Source organism: Nanorana parkeri, unplaced genomic scaffold (assembly GCF_000935625.1).
Source record: "Nanorana parkeri isolate BGI_ZX_2015 unplaced genomic scaffold, ASM93562v1 scaffold740, whole genome shotgun sequence".
Lineage (NCBI taxonomy): Eukaryota > Metazoa > Chordata > Amphibia > Anura > Dicroglossidae > Nanorana > Nanorana parkeri.
In genome coordinates, this window is record NW_017307008.1 from 658,056 (window position 1) to 667,998 (window position 9,943).

Sequence of the window (9,943 nt, forward strand, 5' to 3'; positions counted from 1 at the left end):
AACCACTGAGTATCAATTCCGGCTGTTCCTAAACCACTGAGTATCAATTCCGGCTGTTCCTAAACCACTGAGTATCAATTCCGGCTGTTCCTAAACCACTGAGTATCAATTCCGGCTGTTCCTAAACCACTGAGTATCAATTCCGGCTGTTCCTAAACCACTGAGTATCAATTCCGGCTGTTCCTAAACCACTGAGTATCAATTCCGGCTGTTCCTAAACCACTGAGTATCAATTCCGGCTGTTCCTAAACCACTGAGTATCAATTCCGGCTGTTCCTAAACCACTGAGTATCAATTCCGGCTGTTCCTAAACCACTGAGTATCAATTCCGGCTGTTCCTAAACCACTGAGTATCAATTCCGGCTGTTCCTAAACCACTGAGTATCAATTCCGGCTGTTCCTAAACCACTGAGTATCAATTCCGGCTGTTCCTAAACCACTGAGTATCAATTCCGGCTGTTCCTAAACCACTGAGTATCAATTCCGGCTGTTCCTAAACCACTGAGTATCAATTCCGGCTGTTCCTAAACCACTGAGTATCAATTCCGGCTGTTCCTAAACCACTGAGTATCAATTCCGGCTGTTCCTAAACCACTGAGTATCAATTCCGGCTGTTCCTAAACCACTGAGTATCAATTCCGGCTGTTCCTAAACCACTGAGTATCAATTCCGGCTGTTCCTAAACCACTGAGTATCAATTCCGGCTGTTCCTAAACCACTGAGTATCAATTCCGGCTGTTCCTAAACCACTGAGTATCAATTCCGGCTGTTCCTAAACCACTGAGTATCAATTCCGGCTGTTCCTAAACCACTGAGTATCAATTCCGGCTGTTCCTAAACCACTGAGTATCAATTCCGGCTGTTCCTAAACCACTGAGTATCAATTCCGGCTGTTCCTAAACCACTGAGTATCAATTCCGGCTGTTCCTAAACCACTGAGTATCAATTCCGGCTGTTCCTAAACCACTGAGTATCAATTCCTGCCATTCCTAAACCACAGTGTATCAATTCCCGCCATTCCTAAACCACCGAGAATCAATTCTCGCCATTCCTAAACCACCGAGTATCAATTCATATGCAATTTATATACATTTTCAAACAAGTAAAAACAAGTTTGTTTTCACTTTTTGATCAATTGTTGTATCTCTGTGTTGCGGTTTCTTTTTTTGCCACTTCCTGTCTACATCAATGGCTGCAGGGTGGGTTTCCTGACAGTGACCATGGTGGACCGTGCCTGTCTATTGTGAGTCTTGTAGTCTCCATTGTAGTTTCGTAATGGAGGGTGACAACTCAGGAGGACAACTGGGAGATAGGGACAGAGCGCTGTCGCCGTAAAACAGGAAGTGCTTGGACAAGGAAGTCCGAGGGAGGGAGAGTGAGAGGGAGAGAGGGGGAAGAGGAAAGGGAGGGAGAGAGAGAGAGGGAGAGAGCAACAATATAACAGATTCCTCTGCCATGTGCCACAGGTCTCTTGGGTCTATCACTAGGCCCGAGCACTGTCACATGTTTGAAGGAGTGATGTGGTAGCTGACACAGCAAGGAGTATAAGGTGGTCAGGGGGCGCCCTTTCCGGAGACAGAGTCGCCATGCCCAGCACAAGCAAGGTGACAATATCTCTTTCAAGAGTCTCCGAAAATGTGACACAATGGCTTGGAAATAACAGACCTCAACTCTTTCAGGATCCATGGGTGTATCTTGTGTAAACTGGACCTTTGCCATCTACTGGTCGTTAGTAGGAACTGCAGCTCAGTTCTCTGCAGTGCACACATGTCCTTATTATGAAAGCTTAATCAGACTGCTGGACATTCAGCCTTTGCCTGACCAACAGGTTAGTCCAAAGAGTATCCCACTGCACTCCTTACTGGAAACCCCTTAAGGGTGGGTGCTGAAATGACTGCGGAGGGCGCCGTTGAGATCTTTCTTCTTCACTGATCAACAGGTTAGTCTCACTTCTCATTGCATGGATTCAGGTCTGTCTGACCTCTGTCTGTTCATGCCCTGGATTATTATTTGGATAGAATCTGCTCAGTTATCGGCCTGTTATCTTTCCTATTGCCCTTGCTGGGTCTACTCGACTGGAACCTGGACTCTGTTCAGGATGGGTTTATCTGACCGTGACCCTGCTGACTTTGCTGCTCTCTTCTGTCTGCTCTGACCAACCAATTGAGGACTCAGACCACTGTAGCATCTGTCCTGTGAATGAACTGTCTTCCCTAGTGAGTCCTCTGAACTCTGTGACACGCCGTCTGCTCCTGAATACTCAGAACTGCAGCTCACTGCAGAACACACCTTCCCTAATCATGAATGCTTAAGTAGACTGCTGGACATTCAGATTAGCCTGTCTGCTAGTGCTACGGTCTGCTAGTCCTAGGGTGACTTCTTTGTACTAAATTTGTCTTTGCATACCCTGACCATGGACCTGTTACCCCTGCTATTACACCACTCTAGTATCTATCCTACCTGGTACCCAGCTGCCAACTCTGGTCATACAGAGGATCCACTAAACACTGTAACCGGAAACAACAGCCAGCATTTATAGTAATTTGCTCTAGCCCACCCGCTCCTGTTCTGGGCTAATGGTCTACACCAATCAGTAGGTGGAAGTGGGTGGGTTAGAGCCAGCACCCCCAATGCCCCTTTGTTTCTAGGGTATGAGGCAGGGGCGTAACTAGAAATCACAGGGCCCCATAGAAACATTTTCTATGGGGCCCTGTTATTTCTAGTTAGGTCCCTTGCAGAGCCCACCTGAGATCCCAAACAGCTCACCTGAGAGCGACCCTGCAGAGCTCACCATTTGGAACTCAAGTGGGCTGGACACACCCCTGCACATCTCTTACCTGTCATCCCCGATCCGCCCGCCGGGCTCCTCCTGCACAGGGCCCCGCCTCCCCTTCCATCCCTGGGGCCCTGTCTCACCTTCCATCGCCGGGACCCTCCTCCTCTGACATTCCCGGCCCTGCCTCCTTTTCCGTCGCCGGGCCCCGCCTTCTCCTCCGCTGCAGACGCCCGGGCCCAGCATCCTCCGCCGCAGCTGCTGGCTGTCACTGGCATAGCAGCAGCTGTGAGGAGGAACACACCGCTGCACAGATCACTGATAGGTTGTCGGTGATCTAACAGCGACACATTCCTCCCCACACCCGCCAGTGACACCCAGCGGCCTGACATGCCATAGCAACCCAGGCGGCCCGCACGGCATCAGTGGGGTGTCCTGGCCGGGCCCCCCTGTGCCCTGGGCCTCATAGCGGCCGCCTGGGTCGCTATGGCGATTGTTACGCCACTGGTCTGAGGCCTCTCTGCAACATAACAGCCCATGCAAGGTGCCAACCCCGCTGTATTCATTACTTATGTATTATCTGGCCACAGATTCACTTCAACGCTACTTAAGTCCGCCATGAATCCACCTTTCTAAAGAATAAAAGAGTTATTGAAATTCTTATCTAAAGGATAATAAAGAATTATTGACATTCTTCGGAGAATTACCTACTTTAGAACCCCTCTGACATTTTTGTAACATTTAATGTGCATACAGCCCTTCCTCACTCAGAACGGATTAGCTTCGTACGTGGAACACTTAATAGAATCTGGACATACACAACCCCCCACCGAGGTTTTTAATTTAAACAGCTTTGACCTCGGGCTAACTCCGCTTAATATTTGGAAACACTTCCTTCTTGCAGGTCCCAAAATTGCTGATGAGGGTGAAAAAAAATGGCATGCTTATTCACCACTCGGCTCCCATCGACTTTCAAAGAACCGGACGTCTCAAAGTAGAAGACAACCCAGATCTTTTTCTTCTTATTTTTTTGGGGGTGTGGCGTAGGTTTTAATTTCCTGTTTTTACAGTTTTTGTGACTCCTTCTGGGAGATTTCCACCTCACTTCCTGTTCTGAAGGCCGGGACAATTTATGAAGCGGGGGCAAATGAACAAAGACAGGAGTAGTTTTCGTTTACCCCAAATTTTGCCAAAATTGGGAGAGTCTTCCAACTGCATTGAAGTCAATGGGCAAGACAAAATGAAGGAGATTTTGGGGGATTTTTTAAGGACATAGGGTAACTATGTTTTAGGACATAGGGTAACCCTGACACAGACAGGGATACTTTTCATCTCCTCAAAAACTTTGCCAACATTGGGAGATTCTTCAAAATGCATTGATGCCAACGGGGAAGACAAAATGAAGGAGGTTTTGGGGGATTTTTTTAGGACATAGGGTAACCCTGACACCGACAAGAACACTTTTCATCTCCTTAAAAACTTTGCCAAAATTTGGGCGATTCTTCCAACTGCATTGAAGTCAATAGGGAAGACAAAATGAAGGAGGTTTTTGGGGATTTTTTGAGGACATAGGGTAACCCTGACACAGACAGGGATACTTTTCATCTCTTTAGAAACTTGGGAGATTCTTCAAAATGCATTGACGTCAATGGGTGTCAGACGTGCTTATGGGCTGGCAGCGTGGAGAGGAACCCACTGACAGGAAGTGGCCTGACAAATCCGAGAGCAAGGTACACAAAAGGGCTATCCAAGGGGGTAGTCAAGGTCCAATCCGGGTCGAGGCGGGCAGCAGAGGTTCAGAAGCGATAAACAGTCCAAGGGGTCAGCAAACAGGAAGTCTAGATGAGGGGTCAGGGAGGAACAACAAGATTCACATATAGAGAGGCTAGGCGATCACACCATAGGGTGGAATAACTCAGCAACAAGCCAGGGCTCTGACCAGGATTTTATAGGAAGGGGATGTAAGACCACCCCCTGGTTACCGGGGCAACCATGAGGCTTCCCTCCCCGGGAACCAATGGCAGGCGAGAGGAATGGAAGGTGCGTGCTGGGAACCTCCCCCAGCAAGGCCCACACCTGATAGTCCCAATGGGCGCAGGCACGCACGTGCAGCCTGTGTACCGCGCGCGCTCGTCCGCCGCGCATTTTGTGCATGCGCACCTGCAACCCCTGCGCCAGGAGTTCTACCAGGCTGGAGGAGGCCCCGTACCCTGCACCTTACCCGTTGGCCCTGAGGAGAGGTAACAACCCTGGTTTCCTGACAATGGGGAAGACAAAATGAAGGATGTTTTTGGTGTTTGGCTCATTCCCATGGACACAAATACAAGTGTATGGGCATACAGAGGAAAATACGCCTGTATATGCTGAGCCCGGGGGGCCCTAGCTGCTGTGTTTTTTGCATGAGGGTTTGCCCATATGCCTGTATTTGCGTCCATTGGAATGAGCCAAACGCCAAAAACCTCCTTCATTTTGTCTTCCCCATTGACTTCAATGCGTCTTGAAGAATCTCCCAATTTTGGCAAAGTTTTTGAGAAGATGAAAAATATCCCTGCCAGTGTCAGGGACACCCTATGTCCTAAAACATAGTTACCCCATGTCCTAAAAAATCCCCCAAAAACCTTGTTCATTTTGTCTTTCCTATTGAGTTCAGTGCAGTTGGAAGACTCTCCCAATTTTGGCTAAATTTTGGCTAATTGAAAACTACTCCTGTCTTTGTTCATTTGCCCCCTGTGTTATCTCAAATTGTCTATTTGCCCCTACTAGTTCTTATCATGGCCTGCAGAAAAACCTGCCTTTATGTTGTTGAAGTCTGAGAATGGAAGCGGTTGAGCAGTTTAGCAAAAGACACTGGCCAGGGCTGACACCACTCATTCCACAAACAATCTGTGTGTTGTCAGCCCACATTAGGACTTATCTTAGCACATTTTACAGGTATTTTTTGGGTATATTTGGGGTCTTTAAAAGGATAAAACATGGTGAAATGTGCAAAAATGTACTGCTTTTTTTTTTTTGCTGGGGCAAGTGAGTCAATAAAGTGTATCACATAAACTGAAACTTTCTGCAGCAATCGAAGGCTACCATAGTACACGTCTCTACGACTTTATTTGCAGCTGTTACATTAGACAACATGTAACCTGTTAGCTGTGTGTTGACTTCTCTCTGCTGCCTCTGCTCACTCCTTCCCCTCAGCTCTCCCTCCTTGCGGTCACATCATCTCCTCTTGAAACCCTGCAGTCTGCTTACCGGCAACAGGAAGTGAAAGTCAGTAGTGCGAACTTGTGCGGTAACTCATTTTGTGTGAACTGCTGACATCATCGTGCAACCTCCATCTAGCATGGGGCTTTTGTCTGGGAAGTAGGAAGTAGCACTGAGTAGGCTCCACCAATGGTCGGGATTAGTTGAATGAATACTGGAAGATCTGTTCATTACACTGTAACTAGCATGGAATATATTTCCTTTATACGCCACACTGGGACCAACCATGGGGTTGAAAGGAAGGGTGTTGCAAGAACTCCTGTGGTAGTATAGAGCACTAGTATATCTTGCACAGCCTGTGTTTAGTTTATATGGTGGGATGTGATGACAGGGTCTCTTTAAAACCCAACCTGAGCTCAGTTTTGGTCAAAGGAACCCCAACCTGTTAAAAAAAAACTCTCTACCTTCACTTCTACCTCTCCCTCTACCTTCACTTCTGCGTCTACCTTCACTTCTACCTTCACTTCTACCTCTCCCTCTACCTTCACTTCTACTTCTACTTTCACTTCTACCTTCACTTCTACCTCTACCTATATCTTCACTTCTACCTCTACCTTCACTTCTACCTCTACCTTCACTTCTACCTCTACCTCTACCTTCACTTCTACCTCTACCTCTACCTTCACTTCTACCTCTACCTCTACCTTCACTTCTACCTCTACCTCTACCTTCACTTCTACCTCTACCTCTACCTTCACTTCTACCTCTACCTCTACCTTCACTTCTACCTCTACCTCTACCTTCACTTCTACCTCTACCTCTACCTTCACTTCTACCTCTACCTCTACCTTCACTTCTACCTCTACCTCTACCTTCACTTCTACCTCTACCTCTACCTTCACTTCTACCTCTACCTCTACCTTCACTTCTACCTCTACCTCTACCTTCACTTCTACCTCTACCTCTACCTTCACTTCTACCTCTACCTCTACCTTCACTTCTACCTCTACCTCTACCTTCACTTCTACCTCTACCTCTACCTTCACTTCTACCTCTACCTCTACCTTCACTTCTACCTCTACCTCTACCTTCACTTCTACCTCTACCTCTACCTTCACTTCTACCTCTACCTCTACCTTCACTTCTACCTCTACCTCTACCTTCACTTCTACCTCTACCTCTACCTTCACTTCTACCTCTACCTCTACCTTCACTTCTACCTCTACCTCTACCTTCACTTCTACCTCTACCTCTACCTTCACTTCTACCTCTACCTCTACCTTCACTTCTACCTCTACCTCTACCTTCACTTCTACCTCTACCTCTACCTTCACTTCTACCTCTACCTCTACCTTCACTTCTACCTCTACCTCTACCTTCACTTCTACCTCTACCTCTACCTTCACTTCTACCTCTACCTCTACCTTCACTTCTACCTCTACCTCTACCTTCACTTCTACCTCTACCTCTACCTTCACTTCTACCTCTACCTCTACCTTCACTTCTACCTCTACCTCTACCTTCACTTCTACCTCTACCTCTACCTTCACTTCTACCTCTACCTCTACCTTCACTTCTACCTCTACCTCTACCTTCACTTCTACCTCTACCTCTACCTTCACTTCTACCTCTACCTCTACCTTCACTTCTACCTCTACCTCTACCTTCACTTCTACCTCTACCTCTACCTTCACTTCTACCTCTACCTCTACCTTCACTTCTACCTCTACCCTCACTTCTACCTCTACCTCTACCCTCCACTTCTACCTCTACCTTCCACTTCTACCTCTACCTTCACTTCTACCTCTACCTTCACTTCTACCTCTACCTTCACTTCTACCTCTACCTCCACTTCTACCTCTACCCTCACGTCTACCTCTACCTTCACTTCTACCTCTACCTGCACTTCTACCTCTACCTCCACTTCTACCTCTACCCTCACTTCTACCTCTACCTCCACTTCTACCTCTACCCTCACTTCTACCTCTACCCTCACTTCTACCTCTACCCTCACTTCTACCTCTACCCTCACTTCTACCTCTACCCTCACTTCTACCTCTACCCTCACTTCTACCTCTACCCTCACTTCTACCTCTACCCTCACTTCTACCTCTACCCTCACTTCTACCTCTACCCTCACTTCTACCTCTACCCTCACTTCTACCTCTACCCTCACTTCTACCTCTACCCTCACTTCTACCTCTACCCTCACTTCTACCTCTACCCTCACTTCTACCTCTACCCTCACTTCTACCTCTACCCTCACTTCTACCTCTACCCTCACTTCTACCTCTACCCTCACTTCTACCTCTACCCTCACTTCTACCTCTACCCTCACTTCTACCTCTACCCTCACTTCTACCTCTACCTTCACTTCTACCTCTACCCTCACTTCTACCTCTACCTTCACTTCTACCTCTACCCTCACTTCTACCTCTACCCTCACTTCTACCTCTACCCTCACTTCTACCTCTACCCTCACTTCTACCTCTACCCTCACTTCTACCTCTACCCTCACTTCTACCTCTACCCTCACTTCTACCTCTACCCTCACTTCTACCTCTACCTTCACTTCTACCTCTACCTTCACTTCTACCTCTACCTTCACTTCTACCTCTACCCTCACTTCTACCTCTACCCTCACTTCTACCTCTACCCTCACTTCTACCTCTACCCTCACTTCTACCTCTACCCTCACTTCTACCTCTACCTCCACTTCTACCTCTACCTTCACTTCTACCTCTACCTCTACCCTCACTTCTACCTCTACCTCCACTTCTACCTCTACCTCCACTTCTGTGTCTACTTCTATCTTCACTTCTACCTCTAGCTTCACTTCTACCTCTACCTTCACTTCTACCTCTACCATCACTTCTACCGCTACCATCACTTCTACCTCTACCTTCACTTCTACCCTCATTTCTACGTCTACCTTCATTTCTACGTCTACCTTCGCTAAAGTACCTCTTCTCCACCACAAGATGTCCTCAGATTTCCAGGTTGAATGACGCCTTGCATCACTCAGGAGATAATGTGAGTGCAGGGTGTCATTGAACCACCCACTGAGAGGACATCACCAAATCGCCCATTGTTCACTATGTAATGATGCAGTGGGACAGCATCGACCATCATCCACGTCCATGAGAAGATCAAAAGAAGAAGAGGTACCTGAATGAATGTCACGTGGCTGACTTGAAGACATCATAAAACCCAACTTCAGTCCAATTTTGGTCAGAGGTTCCCCAGCTTGTTAAAAAAAAAACACCACAAGATGTCCTCAGATTTCCAGGTTGAATGACGCCCAGCATCACTCAGAAGATACTGTGAGTGCAGTGGTGTCATGGAACCGCCCACTGAGAGGACATCACCACATCGCCCATTGTTTGCCATGTAATGATGTATGGTGATAACATTTATTACCACCTACTGCCAGGAGTAGATCGGAAGAAGAAGAGGGACCTGAACGTCACGTGTCTGGCCTGAAACATCATAAAACCCAACTTCAGTCTAATTTTGGTCAAAGGTGCCCCATCTTCTTAAAAAAAAATCTGAAATATTTACCTTAATTATGGTGCTGTCTCCTGCAGTACTCCTTCTCTGCCACAAGATGTCCTCTGATTTCCAGGTTGAATAATGCCCAGCATAATTTAGGAGATACCATGAGTGCAGGGTGTCATGGTACCGCCCACTAAGAGGACATCACAACAGTGCCCATTGTTCACTGTGTAATGATGCAGTGTGATGACATCGACTACTGTCCACAGCCAGAAATAGATCGGAGGAAGAAAAGGGACCCGTGTGTCATGTGACTTTAGACATCAGAAATCCCAACTCCAGTCCAATTTTGGTCCCTCAGCTTGTTCAAAAACAAACCCAGAGGTTTGATTGGAGTGCATCCAGGGGGTTGATTGGGGGACATCAAGGGGTTTGATTGGAGGGCATTCAGGGGTTTGATTGTGGGGCATTCAGGGGTTT